Consider the following 20,075-nt stretch of genomic DNA (forward strand, 5'->3'; position numbering starts at 1 on the left):
CATAATGTGACACGCACATGATCTAATGGGTTTACGCTTGTTTGAGCACATTTCTGAAGTAAATGAAAAAGCTTACAGTTGTGAGAGCTAATAGTATGGTTTGTTCTAGGAACAAACCAGGGCTGTGGGGTAATCGTTAAATAATCCGCTCATGGTAATGGAAAATGTCCTTGTTCCCGGTGAACAACCGTTAAGAAAGCGCCTGGCAGTGATTAGTCTGTTCATGACACAGTACCTTAGTCAACTTTAAACGATCTCTGACACATCGTTTCACCCACCACAACCGCCCCTGTGAGCGGAAAGAAGAAACTACATAACCCAGAAAAATCCTACTCCTGTACCCGATGTAGCTAAAATATACAAGTAAAGTTTCTTCAAAGTGGAGCATACAGAAAACTATAACCATGTAACCATGGAGATGCGAGGTTCCTGTTAGCCAAACACAAGCAGCGGCTGGCGTTGATTTATGCCAGCTACTGCTCACCAGCAGGCGGGCTGTACTACAAAGGGGGCATTCTCCATGTTAATCTAGCTATTCACCAAAAGAAATAAAAACACAGTATTAAAAGAGCATTTGCTGGTCTAAAAGGGAGTGGTGTTGCAGCCTTCCCTCTTTATGTCAAATAATTTGCTATTTTCAGAGGGGGTCTGCAAAGCTCATGAAGCCATTACCACAAAGACATCCTCGATGGAAATATCAGCAGGTTGGACAGGAGAAAATGTCCAGGAGTCAAAAATGTAATGAGCATGGAAACTAATGTGCTAAATATATTGAGGTGGCCTTGCCTGGATGATTGGGAAACTCTTACCCACCTGCAAACATGGCACCATGCCCAGATCAGTTACTTGTTTGTCCACGTATTAAAAATCACGAAAAGACCAGCTCAGCGAGTAAGGAATCACTGTCGTAATGATGTAGGTGGAAATGTTACTGTTCGAATTAGTGCCGCATATTCCTTTCCGGTTGTGCAAACAGGTTTTCCTGTGTGTTTGAGGTTTTGTGCTTTGTTAAAAAAAATACTTCCAATCATTGTAATAATTGTAGGCAAACTGTATGACGGCTTTTACAGGTGTTTTGTGTACACGTCTCCCCATTCCAGTTTCTATCCTTTTAAGGCTTCTTTCGATTGGCTTTGTTTTCGTATCTAGCTGGCACAAGTGCATGAGCACGGAAATCTAAGACATTTTGTAATGTAGGTCCCGTTTTTGGAAAAAATCATCTTTGTTTAGGATTCAGGGTTAGAGAGTCGAATTTTTAACACCTTAACCCTTACCCCAAATTACTGGGCTGCTTCCAGCTACATAGGCATGATCATAAGAGAAACATGGCAGCGCATTATGTACATTGTTTAACACTGCATTCTGTTATTGTACACACTGTCTACTTTGTCGGTTACATTTATGTATTGTAGGTGGCAGTAAGTTTTGGATTTGTCTTAGGTCCCGGTTTCTGGCTCACACTGTACTAATGAGGCGCTCCCACCTTGCATCGTTGATTAATTTTTACAGCATCTATGTACTGGAAAGTCTTCTTGTTTATTTTGATAAGACATATCCTTCCTTTTGGCTCTACGCTGAACCGGCTAGAAAAACAGCTATATACTTGCTTAGTATTGCCATGTCTTTACCTTCCGGTGTTTCCAGCATAATTGCCAAAAATTCCTACTTTCACAGCAGATATGATTGCTTGGTGGAGGAAGACCGAGCCCCTTCTTGTCCCTGCTAGAGTTTAAATCAATCAGTGTCCCGTTATAGAATTGTGCACGGATTTTTGGAACCCCAGCATGATAATGTAGTCAAAGGGATTGGCAGCTTCGGCAGCCCGATTACTTATACCCTGCTTTCCCATTACTTCCCAGCCAACGAGTCTCAAGTGCTTCAGACAACTGCTCATATCCCCCTTCCCTTTTGTCCCGATAATCCCCTGAGAGTAGTGCCCATATTTCCAGCCTGTCGCGTCCACCACAGCGCATACCCTTACTATGTGCCCCAGAAGTCCTTCAACGTTACATCTCCTCTGCTCTGATCCTCTTTAGTGCCCTATGCCAAAGTCACTTTACCCGGGAGGTCTGACGTTTATACTTAAATGGCCGGGGTAGCATCCTCCTCTTTTGAGCTACTGCCTTGGTATTTGTAGCCAGAGGCCTCTCTCTCTGCTTGCTGCCGAGAGTTTGCTTTTTGAGACTGCGCATTTGAATGCTTTTTCAGCTGTAGAGAAAAGTTACTGAGCAAAATCGTTCATCTGACATCTGCTTTGTTAGTTTTACACTATCCCTTTCAACTGAGTATTATTACAGAACGTAAGAGAATGCATAGTTTTAAAATACTTCGTCTCAAAGCATTGCAACATTATGACCTGATGATTTGTATTGTCAAATAGTTTATTGTATTTGACACATTGAAGATGCAATCATTTGTACGTTTTTTAGTAAAGAAAAATACCAAGCAGTAGAAACCCGGCATGGAATTTATCTGTACTAAACGTGCTTTGGTGAACACACTTATAAACACTGGTGTATCCAAAGCACTTTTTTTTATCAGAGTAACATGTATTGTCTATATTTTACCTCTAACTAGCCAAAGAAGAACTCTAGTGGGACTGCAATGTAGGTCCCTGCAGCCACAGCAGTTCTTGGGCACACAAACTCTGCCTGGCCTGAGGAATTTGCTCATCTCCAAGCCAAGTAGCCTCAGTGACATTTTAATGGACCCTCACTGTATTTTGTAAGAGGCCACAATCATTTTGCATCATACACCTTCCTTCTGGAGGGAGTGATTGGCTCTGCCTTGGCTCCTGAAAAATGATTAGGACCGAGATTGTTTTAGGATTACAAGAGAATTCAATGGGTAAAATGGAAGATTCAGGGTAGGTCAGGGCTGACGCGGGGTTGCATACAGGGACTTGAATGGCATACTGTGAATTCTCTTAATGCAAGCAAGCTTGATTAATGGTACAAAACAGGTGAACTCAAGCATAGAAATCCCAAAGAGGTAAGAAACACAAGATAGGTGTGTGGACTAGGAGCTGCAAAAATAGCTTAAGAGAATGTACTGCAAGGTGTAGACTCTGGCAAGTACTAGAAATGACCAGAGTAGGATTTGGTAAAAATGCTTGCTTTCTGTCTTGGACCAGGAGCTGTCAGAAACATAAAAGGCCCTGCTGGCACTAAGTAGATAGAGCCAAGCTGACTGCAGTAGAGAATCGGTCAGAAGCAGCGCAGGAACGTTTGTGAATTGCTGTATAAGTAAGCATGGAAGATGTATGAGCACATTGATCCTTCAAAGCAAACCATTCCTGCAGCAGTGAGAGCAGAGAGGTTTGATCATATCGGGGTTTAGTTACTGATTACGTATGCACACCATGGTCTGGCAAAGGAGCTGATGGCTTGTCTCAGTCAGAGGTGTGCTGCTCCAGCACCTGCTCGGAATGTGAGGTGATCCAGGCAACAATTTCTGATCTTTCTCTACATAACACATGGTCATAGATTTTTTTGGGCAGGCTAACATGTTCGCAGGTCGGTTACAAGACTGGAAACAGAGTTTTATTTGTTTCCTTGCTTTCAGTAAACTTTGTAGGCAACTCAGCTGGTGCCCGAAGCATATATTCTTGACAAGGTTGAACAACACCCTCACATATACAGTGCAGTGTGTCAATCAGCAACGCAGCGAATCCTTTTTTCTCATTCAATCTTTCCCTCATTCAATCTTTCCCTTATTGCCTTGACAATAGTGGAGACGTTCTTAACCTATGCTCCTTGGGCCTCTGGAGGTCTGCGACTGCTTAGAAGATTAAATACTATAAACGGATTAATAAAGAATATATAAAAAATGCAAAATATAAAATTGAAATATTCAAAACGTTCAGTAAATGTGAAATTGGAATTGGAGATTGGAAGCTAAAAATTAAGTTGCTATCCTCATTGATTGGTGGGAGAAATGCAATTGCATCAAACAGATTACAGTATGGATGACGGCCTCAATTGAATTCAGAAAATTCAAACTTACTGCCCCCTACAATACAAAAATGTAACCGACGAGATAGACAGTGTGTAGAATAACAGAATGCAATGTTAAACAATGTACCTATTGTGCTGCCAGTGTTCCTCTTATGATGATGCCTATGTAGCAGGAATCTGACCAGTAATTTAGGGTAAGAGATGTCAAAAATTCGACTCTCTAATCCTGAATCCTAAACAAAGATGCCCATTAAAATTATACGTGATGTTTGTGACATTAAACAGTTAAAGTATATTAGTTACTACGTTTTACTAATCAGAAATAAATATACATAAAATACCAATAAGATGAGGAAAAAGTAAACCTACATAAATACACAAGGAAATGTTAAAAAAAAAACATAAACCAAAGCGGTGTAGTAGTAATGTGTTGCTCTTGTTGTTTGTATTTATTTCAACTGTTTAAGTCTAGTTGTATAATGCACTGCCATAAAGCATGGTGATAAGGCCACTACCAATTAAAGTGCGAGACAGGATTTAGGCACTTAATTTGTACCCTGTATTATGTAATCGTGTAGTGCTACGATTTATTGACCCTGCTCGGCCAGTCATTCTTGAAAGTGTTAATGCTTCTCTCTTCTAATTAACAACCTGAAGGAGGTGACATTTTATAAAAGAGTGCAGTTCATGCCAGCAATTATATTTGTAGTTTGGCTCCAGATTGCTATCAAATAAAATTTTATCGAGAATGTTTAACCCAGCAGCATTTTTCATGGAAAGTTTCTGCTTCTATTGCGAAAAACGTCGAGTCTTCATCTCAACCTCATTTAGGATGGTTTTAGATTGTTCAAACAGAACCTTACATCCACCTAATTGTATGCCATTGAAATATGTTACTTCATCTCGTGAGTTAGGTTGATATTTGCCTTTAAGCTTTTGAGGATAAAGGCAGCAAATTAAGTTGTTCAATTATTTGACTTTCACCCAGTGCCAATCTCAGTTATGCAGTTTATGTATAGGTTCTCCCTAGACTCACTTCTGCTATTTGAAGCATAACTCACAACCCATGTTCCTTTCTTGTTGTTTTGATAGGAGATGAGAGCTAGCAATAGATTTGTGCCTTGCGGTGGGTGGCTGGGTGGAGTGCGGGTAGTGAGGTATTCTCTGAAGCAATATAACATTAAAGAAATTGTAGACCTGGACAATGAGGGCCCATATGTAGAAGAATAATATAACCACCTTTGTCTGAGGGGAACACCTTTGAGCTCTTTGACTCAATTGGGGAGATCTTCACAAAATGTTATCAAGACTAATTCTGTGGGGCACCTCATATGATTAAAAATGGTGCGTGATAACCCTTTTTTAGTGCACTGTACAGCGAGTTGTCTGTGTGGTGTGTGAACTTTCTAGCTTCCTCGGAAGAGACAAGTTATCAGCTACATTTAATTTTGACACTGGGCTGCGCTTGGTAGGTACACAGAGGATCCTTAAACTCTAAAACATCCTAGTGACAGTAGTAGTCTGTTGCGAAGCAATGTTTGTAATCCACAAGCAGCAGCCTTTGGAGATTTGCTAAATTAATAATGATGCGCACAGAACATGACAGTATTAAAGGGAATAGTGAACCTCTTAAAATGCAAGCTCCCTTAGTAATACCCCGCACTTGGTCTGTCGTAGATCAGTGTGCCACAAAAGCATTTGGCTCACTCAAGTCCCTCCTCTGCCCCAGCATTGCTTGTCTTGGGATGAAGAGCCCCTGTACTTGTAATTCTAGAACCAAATAGTGACGCAGCCCAGCCATCTTTCTGGGCCTTAGAATGCTCAGCACTCACCTTAAGAGGAAACGAACATGATATGCTTACAACGCAGCCTCGGATTGATAACGCGGGCACTCAGGCAATGCCCGAGGGGCCGGTGTCTGAGTTCCTGCTGTGGGCTGCTTTTTTAGCAGTCTGGGCCGATTTGGGCGCTGTCTCTATTTTCGGAATACAGCCAGCGGCCCAGTGGGTGGCTGAGTGGCCTTTCTGCAGGCAGATGGGCGCTCATTAACCCCCCCACCCCACCCACACCGCTGGCCCCCCACCCCTGGTTTAACAACAGGTAGAGGTATCACTCCCTTTGTCTCGCGGCCGGCCCATCAATGTATGCACATACTGAGTGGGGCAGGGGGCCTCAGTAGAAGTGGCCTCACTCGTTTTCAGGTGTGTTTGACTTGTGTAACCTAATGCGTGCATTTTTTTAAGCCCCCCTCCTTTTTAATGCAATTACGCTGAAGCAGTGATTTGAGGAAAGGCATTATGCAAATGGGGGCCGATTTTTTGTGTTCCGGGCCGATTTTCAATCCCAATCCGACCCTGTAATACAACGGATACGGTCAGCTGCCATGACTAGAGGGCATTTCTAACAAAAAAGGCAGTTCAAATGAAGGCTTAAAAGCTTAATCGAGAGCCGTTTCTTTTTCAAATTAACAGAAAATACAGGTGTTGTCACCGGGCGTCGGTGGTCCGTAATAAAGCATTAGTAATACTTCATGTGCATAAACAAAATTCTAAAGCTTTATTTTGAACTAAAATGACTATAGTATAGGCTCTGTTTTGAAATGCGGATCTGCAGGGTTCAGTAATTTGTCACGTATCTGTACATGTCTATGCAGAACTCTGTGGAGAATTATTGTATAATTACTGGCAACGTAGACTAGCTATTTTGAGTGTTTTATTCTCTAGTTATTCAAAAAACCTACCTCCAAAATAGTGTCAGTATTTGCCAAATGCCATAAAATCTTGATGTTTTACAGCATATATTGCAGTTTTGATGAGATTGACAATTTCCAGGGAGTTTAGGATTTAGGTAAAGGCGAAAGTATAGATTACTTCTAAAAATGCTAGATCTGCTCTTCCTGTTGGTGAGATACAAGAATACACAATAGTATTTTGTCTTACATTAGCTTATTTTAAGTGGTAGTCTGTAATTCGTGCCGCTACCTTTGGCTGATCAGTTAGGGCAGCTAATAAAAAAAAAAACTAAGAAAGCAATGTGTTTCACTGATGCTCTGTAAAGTCGCCTGACTTGCCCAGGCCTGTGCAGTGTGTTTGATTTTAATTACGTTTGTACTTAAACCTGTCAACTCCCTCATGCTGTAGGCAAGCCAAAACTTAACTGGTGATTTGGCTATTGGAACGTGTTCTGTGTTAAGTGTCTCAGAGATCCTGCTACTCGGTTTCGTGTCATATCTATTATGCTTAGTTCAAATAAGGTTTTCTAACACATTCTAAATGGTCATTTTAGCCATCCGCACATTTTACTCATTATACAAATTATCCTTTTGATAAAAATGTCCCTGTCCATTTATTATATGAGGTAGCCCACTACTTTAGATGTCCTGCAGCTTTCTCATGCTTCCTCTCTGGTCATATTATCTATCTTGTGGTGAACTTTTGGATTAAAGGAGGCCTAGCTCCCTGGAGTGGCCAAGATTTCATCTTAAGTTTCGTGACTTTCAGTAGCGCCTGGGGTCGCTAGGCCTTTCCAGGAAGCTAGTTACATTGTTATCCCTTAGGAACAATGGAACCTGTGTGTAAAGAGGCAAAAAAGTCGGTAATTTTGTGGGATAAACACTAACTCCTCTTCTCTATTTGCTTGCTACACTTCTCTATCCTTATTCTAACCTCGACGGCAACGCAGAGGGATCCAGATGGATAAGCTTAAAAAGGGCAATTTGCACTGTGTTAACAGCAAATAAGATACTATATAATTATTGCTCCTGGCAACTGGAACTCTCAACTGAAATACGAATGTACCTGTATTTGTAGAAAAATAATAAAATTAAAAGACATTTTAGAAAAGTTTATTTTTATAAACTAGTTCAGTTCAGTTCGTATAAACTTTATTTCAGTCAGTATGACCTAAAAAGTGCAATACACAGTAATCAAACATGTTTAAAATACATCAAAAATTCACTAACGATTACGGATCACATTAATAATTAAACACATATTATTCATTCAAAGCATCGAAGTTAGTGGTGTATTGCATCTAGACGAAGGACACCAAGTTAATTCCGGAAAGTGCGTAGTACATTAATAAATATATACATTATCTAAACCAAACATAATAAAAAGAAAGGAGTACAATGAACCTCCAATTTAAAAATTTTTTTAAAAAAAGGGCTACAAGTAATTAAACCATCTAGCTATAATAGCACTATTAGTTCATTATAGCGGAATGAATACAGCATTTTGAAGATTTCAGGAAAACCCTTCTGGTGCATCACATGGAGAACAAGAAGCATGCAACTGAATAAACTATTTGGATACTCGAGTCGGATTTCAGTATCCTAAATACTTCAAGGCAGCGCCTATCACCAAGATTTCTGCAGATCTGAACCAACCAGCTTTTCCTTGCCTTCTGATAGCCTGGACAGCTAAAGAAAACATGGAGCTCAGATTCCTCGGGGTGGGCACACACCGGGCACTTAAGCATTTGCTGATCTCTCCACTTAGATGTAAAACAGCGAAGAGGTAGCACCCCATATCTATACTGGAGGTAAAGCTTCCTAGCCGCCAGAGGATTGATTAGATCTATTACTGAGTCAAAGTAAGGGAAATCTTTTATTTCCCAAAAAACTCTAGCAAGTTTCCCAATACTGGGGAAATATGGAGCTGGGCCAATCTGTACTCTGTATAAAGTGCCTTCATTTTATTCTTAGATGTTAAAAAAACATGCTGACTCTGGTTCTGACCAACAATCCCCAAGGCCTATGCCATTTAACAGGGATTTGATATGGTTCAACCAAGGGAACTTTACTACGGCCCTATCCCTCAAAACCTCTAACAATTCCTCCCTGAAAGATACAAGTTCGTGTGTGGTCCACAGGCGGTGCCAATACATTATAGGTTTGAGACTCGCCACATCAGCAATTGATGAAATTCCCATATCTAAACGTAATGGGACCAGCGGAGTGCTGCGTGGCAATCTAAATAACTGTCTTAAAAATTGGTTCTTCTCCTGAGTTAGGTTGTCAAGCTTTAAGTGTCCCCATAATTCTGCACCATTTAATGCCCCACCTCTAGCCTGTGCCCTGTAAATTTATAGTGCCGGGCTAACTATTCTTTTGCCAGATTTGTAAAAGGACCTTCATGATGCCACCTGAAGTTTGGGCCAATTTTAGCGTACATTTCGTGATATGAGCCCCCCATCCCATAGATTCGGAAATTGTAATTCCTAAATACACAAAGGAGGACACTCGCTCAAGAGGGATGCCATTTAAAGACGGGTTAGGACGTGTACTTTTTGGGCAATTGAATGCTATGAATTTTGTTTTCTGTAGATTTATTTCTAAGCCTCTTTCCCTACAGAACAACTCAAATTTGTCCAAAACCCGTTGTAAACCAGTTGGCGATTTGACTATCAGTAGTGTGTCATCCGCGAACATCATTGCCGAGATTCTACAGGAGGCTAATTTAGGGGCATCCAGATCCTTTTCTGCAAGCAGGGCATATATCAAGCCATTAATGTAGAGGCTGAAGAGGGTTGGCGCAATCACACAACCCTGGCGTACTCCACGATTAATGGCTATGGGTGCTGTAACGTTACCATCCTTGCCATGCCTAATACGCGCATAGTTAGACACATGTAGACGTTTAAAAATTTGAATTAAATATACAGGGACCCCATTCTCGTTCAAGACCATCCGAAGTTTTTCCCTGGGCACTAAGTCAAATGCAGAACTCAGGTCTACAAAGATGAGGTACAGACTGCCCCCCTGCAGGCTAACGGTCTTACAGCAGTTGCAATCTCAGTACTTGGTCCAGGTTCGACAGCTTTTCCCTGAACCCCCTTCTCTTCCATCGAAGATTGTAGCCTAAGGAGTAAAACACATGCAGATACTTTCTGCGGTATATCTATTAAACTAATTGGTCTATAATTAGTAGGGAGGAGTGGGGAGCCCTTTTTAAAGATCAGAATTATTTCCGCACCAAGCCAGCTCGAAGGAATCTTCATACCTTGCAAAATTGCATTAAAAAGCATCCACAAATATGGCGCCCAAATGGATGTTTCAGTCTTAAAAAGGTCTCCAGTTATCTTATCTAAGCCTGGAGCCTTACCCGGGGCTATCCTTGCCAAAGCGCCCTGTATTTAGTTTAAGGTTATGCTTAGTCCCACCGCACCATCGAGCAAAAAGGTTAAATCCCCTTTAGCTATGGGGTAGGGCGCTAACCTATTGCAGCTATTGGCGAGAGCAGCTCCGGGCAATTGCTCCTTGGCATATAGGGATTCAAAGTGCTCCCGACAGACTTCCTCATCCAAATTTGGTTCAGTCGCACTACGGGGGGCTGACGATCCTGTATTTACCACTCCCCAAAAAGTCCTCATATCTCTTTCCCCTAGTGCATTTTTCAGGGTGGTCCAATTTTAATCTTCCCACCTTTTCTTGGCTTCTTGTATGACCGCTTTGTAATTTACTCTGGCTGTCCTTATTAGAGGGCGGTCTTTAGCTTTGATTGATGTTACTAGAGCTTTTTTGGCTATGCGACAAGAAGCATTACACCAGGGGTGGGATGGCAGCTTATCCTGCTTCAAACATCTGATTGGATAAAAAAAGTCAAATGTGGCTTTCCCTAGTTTAACATTAATCATTTCTGCCTGCAGCAGGTCTATACCATCCTCACTAGGGCAACATAAGGTGGACGCCTCCACAAGAACAGGTAGCAAGGCTTCATATAAGCTACTCATTTTGTCCTCAGATTGGCTAACATTAGACCATCTCACTCTTTTCCTGCAGTTTGAAACCACCAACCTAGGATCTGAAGGATTATCTAGATGAGCCATACCTCCCATGGTCAAAGCTTTAAGTTCTACTACTAGCGCATGGTGATCGCTGTCTAAATGTGGGATAATTTTAAAATCCAACATCCTATCCCAGGAATATGAATTGATAAAAATATAGTCTAGTATAAACCCACGATTTTTGCTGTAGAAAGTATACCCATTCAATGATTCAGATAGAGCTCTCCCATTGCAAGCTCATAAGGAATGCCTTAATGAGAGGCAACTCATTTGGATCTCCAGTGGAGACCATTTATTAACTATTGGACATCTAGACTCAGGGATTTTCAGGAAATGGTCCTCATCATCAAGGCTATCAGATGATAATCCTTGTAGTGGCTCAAACTGGCAGTTAAAATCCCCACCTACTATGATCAAATAACTATCATCAATAGAACCCAGAAAGGTAGATTACTCCTCCACCGTATTAGATTCTTTACCTTTAGCAGTAGATCTTGAGTATACATTTATTAAAACTACGGGAGGCTTAGAAGGAAACCGTAGCAGAACAGATAAAATGTAAATTGACCCGGTATCCATTTGTTCCGCAGAGCACCTCAGGTGTGACCCCACCCAAATAGTGAGTCCCCCCGATGGTCTCCCAATTCCCCTTGATGTTGCTAAAGTATTAAAGGTGGCGTAACCCTGTTTGGGGACCTCTCTTCTTAACCAGGTTTCCTGGAACATGCAGATTTCAAATTGATTAATAAACTTTTCCCAGTCCGGATTATCTAGTTTACTATTAAGACCTGCAATGTTCCAAGAGAGCACCTCGGTTGCCTGGGGGTTCGGAGGAATCTTATTTTTGGGCTCTACAGTTGGCTGTTTCGGGGGCTCTTTTGTGGATCCAATGGCGTCCGCTAATTTTTGCCCTGGGTCCAATGTATATTCAACAATCTCGCAGTGAAGCGGCCCATACTCGAGGCGGTTAATACATCGGGAGCGCTCATGCTCCCTCTGGTTATACCGTTCTCGGTCTCATTAGTTGAATCTATAGGGCTACTCTGTCTTTCTGGGGGTGATGTTATAAGTGCTGTTACCTTTCTGTCAATTAAGTTTGGCTCCTTCTGTCAATCTACTCCCTCGAGAGGGCTGAACCTTTTACAGATGGGAATCTTAAAAATAGGAAGATTATGCGAAAACTGGCCTAGATGAGGAGACACCGTTTTGTTGGTGGCAAATCTCCTTCCTGACTCATAAAAATAACCTTTCTGATAAGATCTACTTGGGGATAAAAGAACCCTAAGGGGAGTAATACAGTGCTACTCATAGTCCTCCCATACTTAGGAGCTAAAAACATAATTGATTATACTTGGATTTCTAAAATTAATTACACGCAGTCTCCTAGGATGTCCTTGTGTCGTTCGCCTATCCATCCCACCCTTCTTGTGGTTAGAATCTCATGAGTATTGCTATAGCCAAAATTACTATGATTAACCAACCAATGGATAGTTTTGTTTTTTAACTCTTGATGTGATTCTGATGATCCTTTTCTTAATTCCAGGACCCCAGCAAGCACCAGTACATATGGGGCCGACTCCGGAGGTAGATTTATGATTGTGGGAAAGTATGTTAAATTTTTACGTTCTAACTCGCCACAATCCTGATTAAGGGTGTTCACATTCTCCCTCTGCTTGGGGCTACTCCTAGAATCCCCTCTATTTACTGGTGTTGGGGGTGCCAAATTTGCCAAATTTGTTAGCACTAAATCTTGTCTCGGTACCGAGTTTTCATTTTGCTTCTTATGGTCATTTATCTGGTGGTCACTTCCATTTGGAATTCGGGGGGGGACAGTCTTGCAGATTGCTCGTGGTGGCCTGAGTGCTATTTTGTGGATTACTGCTAGTGGCCTGTGGGCACAACCTATTAACTGTTTTAATAGGGGCTTTAGAGATCTCTCTGTTGTCCAGACATCCGTTCAGTTTAGCAGATAACCCATCTATCCTAGCTAATACAGGGGTTAGTTCTTCCTTAACAATCAGTCTCATTTGTTGCTGGAGATTTGTCACCAACAGCGATATCCACGCAGGCTGGTCTTTAGTGGGTTATACTCTAGCCTCAATGGGGTTCTCTCCTCGATTGCCTATTTCCATGTTTAATTCCTGCGCTTTTTTCTCTTTTGTGGGCATTTTTACATTTTTTGATTTTGCTTTGCATTTCCTTCCTGGGCACCTAGGAGTAGTAACCTTGGGAGGTTCTAGACACAAAAATTCCACAGATGTAGATTGGTTTTTAGTGGAATCTAAGCTTAATGGTTTTGTATCAGGGGATAAATCGCAAACTAGTAGGCTCAGCTCTAGGTTTGGGGTGATGGATAATCGCCTTTCTGTGCGCTCTCTTTCAGTTGCCACCACTCCCAATGCTTTCTCTAGCATTCTATCAATGGAAGTAGGTTTAAGATTGGTTTTAGTTGGGACTGAACTTTGTTGCTTCCCAGCACAAGCCTTCTTCCTCATTCTACTGATCTGATCGTCTAAAGGGGGGGGAAGGACTAAATGGGCCCTGTATTTAAACAGGGGTAATCCCTAGAACCGTCCAGATATCAAAATAAGTGAACCATGGACTTATAAACCAGTAGGAGATGTGATAACCCAGGTCCAGTAGGGTACTAGAGTCTGTGCAAATGTCAAACTCTTTTTTTTTTTTTTTTTTTTTTTTTTTTTTTAAAGAGATGAGTCAACAGTACCTCAGGAGCCAGACACTGCTAGGTGAAGTTGGAGAGGTGGCCCAGCCTGGCCTCTTCTGGCCTCCGACGGCCACAGACGGCCCGCCCTTGTCCCAGGCTTCTCCCAGCGCCACCTGCGCGCGTCCCGCGATGCGGGAGCGCTGCCTCCCTTTTGAGCGCCACCGGGCGCGGAAGTGGGCGTGTGCAGGGAGACCTGGGAGTTGTAGTCTCCCCCCCCCCCCCCCCTCTGCAGCCACGCGGTTGGAGCAGGCAGCGCGGCGGCAGGGGAGACCAAAAGCGAGTGGCGGCAGGTCAGGTAAGTGGAGGTCCGCGATGGGTCCGGCAGTAGAGTGCCCCAGCAAGTTATTCCTCAAAGCCCCCGCTCCTCCGTAGCGCTGCCTCCCTTTTGAGCGCCACCGGGCGCGGAAGTGTGCGTTGGCGCAGGGAGACCTGGGAGCTGTAGTCTCCCCCCTCTGCGGCCGCGGGGTTGGAGCAGGCAGCGGCGGCAGGGGAGACCAACAGCTAGTGGCGGCAGGTCAGGTAAGTGGAGGTCCACGATGGGTCCGGCGGTAGAGTACCCCAGCAAGTTATTCCTATAAACCAATAAAAGACCCACTGGTGCATCAGGATAAAACGTCCAGCTGCCACCAACTCCAACCGCTTCTCCCTCCCGTTCCAACCCATGACATAGAAACATTCTTAATGAAATAAAAGATTCCATGGAACGAGCATGAACCATGGTAACAAGTGAGATCACAATTTCAATAAACTTTATACAGCCCATTAATGTAAATACACGACACTGTGCATTATGATGCTGTCATACCTGCTTGACCACCATCTTTGTGCAGCATCGAGAAATCATATCACAGTTAATTCTGTTTGACAACCATTTGTGAGGTTTGCTTAGAGTATCGTAGCCCCTGACTGCTGAAATGACTATCCTATTACATGCCCTGCAAGTAGCTGTGCTTTAGGTACACTGAGAATAAAAGGTGGAACGGTGTATGCTTGTAGTGCTAAAAATCTACCTGCCACTTGATTTCTGGCACAACGACTGATCTTAGAGCAGAGCTTGTGGGGAGTAAAGGGGTTTATAAAGAGTTTTGTCTCAATCTGGTTTAATATCTGCACTAATAGTGTTTTTGATGCCGTAACTTAGATTTTCCAAGGGTAGAAGGTGTGGGCATTTTTCCATTTTTCCATTTTGCTTTCTGTAGATGATGTGGCCCTACGGCTAGAACGGTCAACCTCGATGCTGGGGAGTTGGGTTCGTGTTTCGGCAGGGACGCTCAACATCCTGTGTTTCTGGGAAAACCACCATATCGCCCCGTGCCGAACAAAAAATGAATGTGTCCGTCTGTAATGCAACTGGTGCTCATGTAAAGTGCTCTGACACCTTCTGGTCAAGTCTGTGCTATATAAAACTCCGGAAGAAATAAAAAAAGATGTGGTAGTTGTGGTCATGACAGTGGTAGGTCAGACGAGGCTTCTAAGAGCATTTCAGTTATTTCAAGAAGAAACCATTATAATGTACAAAAATCCAGCTCGTTGATATTTCACTAGAATATCACCAAACTTCACTATCAAAGACCTATTTTTGTCTTGATTATCTCACAGCATTAGTGTAGGAAGGTAGGTCCCTGACTATGGTTGCCCCCAACTTTTTGCCTGGTGTTTTGCTGGTTTTCTGACTTAGTTGACCTGGGGCCCTGCTATTCAGGACCCATGGCCTACTGCTCTCTCTGTAAAATGGATTCCATGTACCCTAGGTACATATCTAATTGGATACTGAGTCACCTTATCAGTCCCTGTACAGTGTACCTTAGGTACCCAGGGCATAGGTGTACCCAGGGCCTACCAGGGGCTGCAGCATGTATTATGCCACCCCTGGCTGGCCATCCAAATCTGACACAACTGGCTGCTTGACAGCTGGGGCAAGGTGGTGTAATCACCCTTTGCTTTAGATATAGTATTCCTATATCTAACCCTAAAATGGACACACAGATCTCCTATCAGTCACTCCTATGGCAGGCCTTAACAATCCTGAAGGCAGAGTGCTTGGAATCGTGTGAGATGGTGCTCTGGCATGAGCTGAGCCTGTCTGCGGCTTTCGGGATCCATCCCTTAGCCGTTTCCATGATATCGCATACCATATACTCTTAAGTGCATTATAATCCTCGCGGTTATATGCCAACTCTGGTATCGCTTTATCAAAACATGTCGAGTAAGGTGTCATACGAATTGGAATACTAACCCCTCGCCAATTCTGGCGACGGGGTTAGCATTCCACCCTTCTAGAGGGACACGACATGTATGTAACCCCTAACCCCGGTTAAAGTCAAACAGAGCCTCAGCTCCACAAAATGGATGCTGCCACCGAGACACAAGTCTGCCCTCCTGCTGCTGGGAGTCCTCCCAGAGCAGGAGGCAAGGACAAAGGGTTTCCTGCCAGGGGCGGTGCCAGCACCGTCCCAGACAGGGTTTTGTGTATTCCAGGTAGGCAGGGCTACAGAGGAAGGTGACTGCAAGTGGCACCCCGGTGCTCACTGTGCATAGATAGTCCGGCTGAAACCAGTTCCAGGTGCACTCCAGCCCCTGGCCTGGGGAAAGCCCGCCAAAGGAGAGGGGTGTAACCACCCCCCTCCTGGTCCCACCCATAGGGCAGGACTTAGTCGCGTGCCAGCCCCCTTTTCCCAGATAAAGGTAGGAACTGGCCCCCTTCCAGATCAGATCATCTTTGGAATCAAGACACGACTTTCTACGAAAGGACTTCAAGATTTCCTTCTTCAAGATTCTCCCTTGTGGCTAAGGAGTAGTCACCCTGCATCCGCAGGCACCATCGCAAGAACACTGCGGTCTGCTGTAAGTCCTTCCTCCGGAATCCGACTGCCCAGCTCGACAAGACCCGGCTTCCCTGGCACCTCCGACCTCTACTCACCTCTACAGCCAAGCTGAGAACCGTGAGTGCGACGAGACCTCAAGGGACCGACTATTGCCAAGACTGCACGACTTCTGCACAGCAAGCCCGCCGAGTAATTTCCTGGTGAGTGCTTTGGGGTCCGAGAAGCCCCGACCCTGAGCAGCTCCAGCACCGAAGATCAGCCCCCCAGCATCTCCACGATCGGCGTGGGGCCCTTCTGCTTTTTGCTGCTCACCGCGTTGTTTGGCTACTAGCCCGCTGGCTTGTGGCCTTCTGAACGACGCCCGACGACATCACTGCTGCTGGTCTGGTTGCTCCAGACTGGCCCTTGCTCCCTTCCAGAAGAGGAGCACCCCGGACCCTCCTGGTCCACTCAAGACGCCATTTTGAGTCCACCGCGTGGGCTTGAATTAGCCAAGGCTTTGTTGCCCAATCCTGGGTTCTTCGACGCCGACAGCTTCATCCATCGTGGGACAGCTCGCCTCTCCATCCTGGTCGCCGACAACGCCTCCTGGTCCGTGAGATCTGCAGAGCCAGCGTCGCCCACTCACCTAGTCGAGGTGACTACCATCCGGTGCCCTCCTGGTGCCCACTGACTACTGGCTAGTAGTCACGAACTTGGTCCCCTCTGCTTTCAGGTGTCATCCATCTTCCAGATCCAGGCTTGGATCAACTCGAACTATCTTCACTGGTCGCCTGCCAGCATCTTTCTTCCAGGCTCCTGGTCCGGCAACGAGGATTCCCGACGTCTTTTGAGACCTATGCAGCTGCAGCCCCTGGGCTAGGTAACTTCGGCATTTCGGTGCCCCAGCATAGCCTCACTATCCAAGGGTCAGGATCCACTGTCGTTTTCTCCCTACCAGGTCGGGTTCGCCCGTGAACACTAACTTTAGCGTTACTAGCTTCCATAGACTTTGTCCCGCATCCCGCGTGAGAGTGCACACTCTGCACCCGAGTCCCCTAGGCCTCCTAGAAGTAATCTCACGATTCCCTAGTCAAGTCCTAGCGATTCCAAAGCCTATTAGTACTGTACTTACCTGCTAGTAATTTCGCATTCCACTTTTAAAGTATATGGTTTTTCGTGCCCCTCGGGCACTTGTGTATACCGTGCTAACTTAAGTATTTTCGTAAGAGTTTTGTTGTGTGCCTAGCACCCTGTCCTCATAAAGAGTACAGGGTTGTTGTGATTCTAATAAATACACTGTTTATTTTCATAACACTTGTGTGGTGTCCTTTCACTGGGTGTTCAAGGGGTAATGTGATGGTAAAACAGCTGGCTTAACACGCCCTCTAGAGTCTTAGCCTTAGACTGCTCGTATCCATGCTACTAGGATAGCTGGTCTATAAGGTTGATTTACAACCAATCATCAATAAGGGTTGTTTGGACTGATATATAGTGATCACTAGAATAGTGAGCACTGCACATCAGGCCAACTTCTCACAATTAGGTCAAAACATGATTTCATGCATAAGCATTAGCTCAAGATGTGAAAGCTGCAGTCTAAACCTACAGAGGAGAGCTTTATTGCAGTACTGTTGGAAAATTGTTTATTGCATTGCACCAATCCAAAGTCGTTTTAGAGCACTGAAGGGTGCTGAAAAGATGTAAAATTTGAATTAAGTTTGATATATATGTAGAAATGGAGCACTTGATGGTGGGATGTTCAAGCAGGTGAGCACCGTTCTGTAGATTGTACATATCCCCAACAACACATTTAATTTCAAAAAACATAAATATGATGAGCCAAGTGAATCAGGATTGGTCAGTTGGTGATCGCTTATCTGCATATATTTAGGTTGAATTTAAGAATGAAAAACCATATCCGCTTTAAAAGAATTATGGCAAGCGGCTTGGTAAAGTTAAGAGAATAAAAATGTAACGGAGTGCCTTTCATATATTGAAACACTATTACCACAGATTTATTTTTCAAAGGTGTTGATGATAGAGGTTCCGGATGCTGGTACCTGACACAGCTGAAAGAGTGCTGTGGTGTATGTTTTGCAGCAAATTTGCCATGGTACATAAAATCTTATTGACAGAATGCCTGTCCAGGTATCTGTATGAAATTAACCAACCAACATGTATCTACCTCCCATTAAAAGACGCTGTTGGTTCTTGGCAAAGAGTAGTATTGAAGATCGGCTGTACAGTTGTAGACTGAAATTAAATGAAACCCTTAAACATGTTATTTTTTATATTTGCCTAGTCTGCATACAATTATCCCGAATAAGGGCCATTGCTCAAGATGTTCATATGCATGTAGCACCACCTAAAGTGGTCTAATGTAAGTTTGTTGAGAGGCAGGCGGGTATGCCGTTGATGAAAACGGCATTGATGGAATGTGGGTGCAGAGCAATTTAGGACACATACAGACATGCCTTGAAAAGTAAACTTCCTGCCAATGTACACTCTCTCCGATTACATTAGCCTAAACTGCTGCAGGTACATCAACATTGAAACGTAGTGTACATGCACAATTACTAATGCCTCATTCTAATTCTATCAATGGGTAGAGGATGTGGGGGCGCAGCACTTTGTATTCCTAGAAGAATGATTGTATCTTACAGATTAAGGTTATCTGTGTATCTTGATTGATAAAATTGAGTGTTCCCCTTCTTACCCTTGAATGCTGCTTTCATCGACAAGTCTTGCCAGACTTGCAGTTTTGTACAACAAAGTAAGGAATCTCATTGCGATGTCCTTTCTCGTGCTGTGTTTGCGACCTCTGCTCGGCGCTTGCCTGCTGTGTTGCCATTGAAATGCTAGCACCTGTGTGGAGGTCTTGAACTCGGGCTAGTGTCTGCCAATTTGATTTTGAGAATTTACTCCTTCTGAGAGTATCACCCGGCAGTAATTTCTCTTTCAGTCTGTAAAGGAAAGCATTTTCTTGATCTGGTTGAGCAAAAAGGAAAATGTGGGAGGTTTGGAGAACTTAATCTCCAGGGTTTGCAGCGATCACATTCAAACAACTATTGTGATGGAAGGCACTTAAAACGAAATGAGGTTGTTTTTTCAGCCCCAGGATCGCAGGTGCTTTTCTTTAGGTGCAAATGTATTTTGATGATACTTTGGGTGCTGCAAAATGGATACATTAATGAAATTCAGAGCCACAGTGGTTTGGGACTGAGAAACCTCTTTCTTACGGTCCAGATGGGATCTCCGGAATAGTAGCAACTGACCAGATGTGGCCTAAAGAGTGATTGAGAACTAAAGTTTCAAAAAATGTAAACGTTGTCATGTAAACCTTACAGCAGCATCTTCAAATAAACAAAACTGCGCCCTATTCTTACATTGTGGAGTTTTGATGAGCCAGTGGTGGCTCCCACATTCTAATTGGAGATCTCTCCTGTCTTGCATCATGTTGTAAATGGCACACTGGTGGTGGAAATTGGCAGAGGGAGGTGAAAAGCCTGGCCTTAATGTTAAATAAAATCATATAGAATACCCTTATAATCTGAAACGAAAGAATGCAGCTCTCCCTGCCATATGTTGAATTGGTGGTAACCAACACAGCTTGCCCAGTTACAGTTCGCTGCCTGACTCTTGGTGCCATGTTACCTGCCAATGACAGAGGTGTCTTGTTCTTGTGCATGATTCAGTGGATACCAGGCCATGCTTATCCCCTAGCAACTCTAAATAGGTCCTATGTCCACTTATTCTTCTCTTTTTCTGGGAATGTCCTTCGACAGGCAGGCAACCCCCGTG

At 43.7% G+C, this 20,075-nt stretch overlaps 1 protein-coding gene across 12 annotated transcripts in view; it reads left to right on the plus strand.

Moving 5' to 3' along the window:
* MSI2 (musashi RNA binding protein 2) overlaps positions 1 to 20,075 on the plus strand; it is a 1,965,164-nt gene that overhangs the window by 1,278,019 nt on the left and 667,070 nt on the right. The gene's annotated exons all lie outside the window — the stretch shown is intronic.

This window comes from Lissotriton helveticus, chromosome 3_1 (genome assembly GCF_964261635.1).
Source record: "Lissotriton helveticus chromosome 3_1, aLisHel1.1, whole genome shotgun sequence".
Classification (NCBI taxonomy): Eukaryota; Metazoa; Chordata; class Amphibia; order Caudata; family Salamandridae; genus Lissotriton; species Lissotriton helveticus.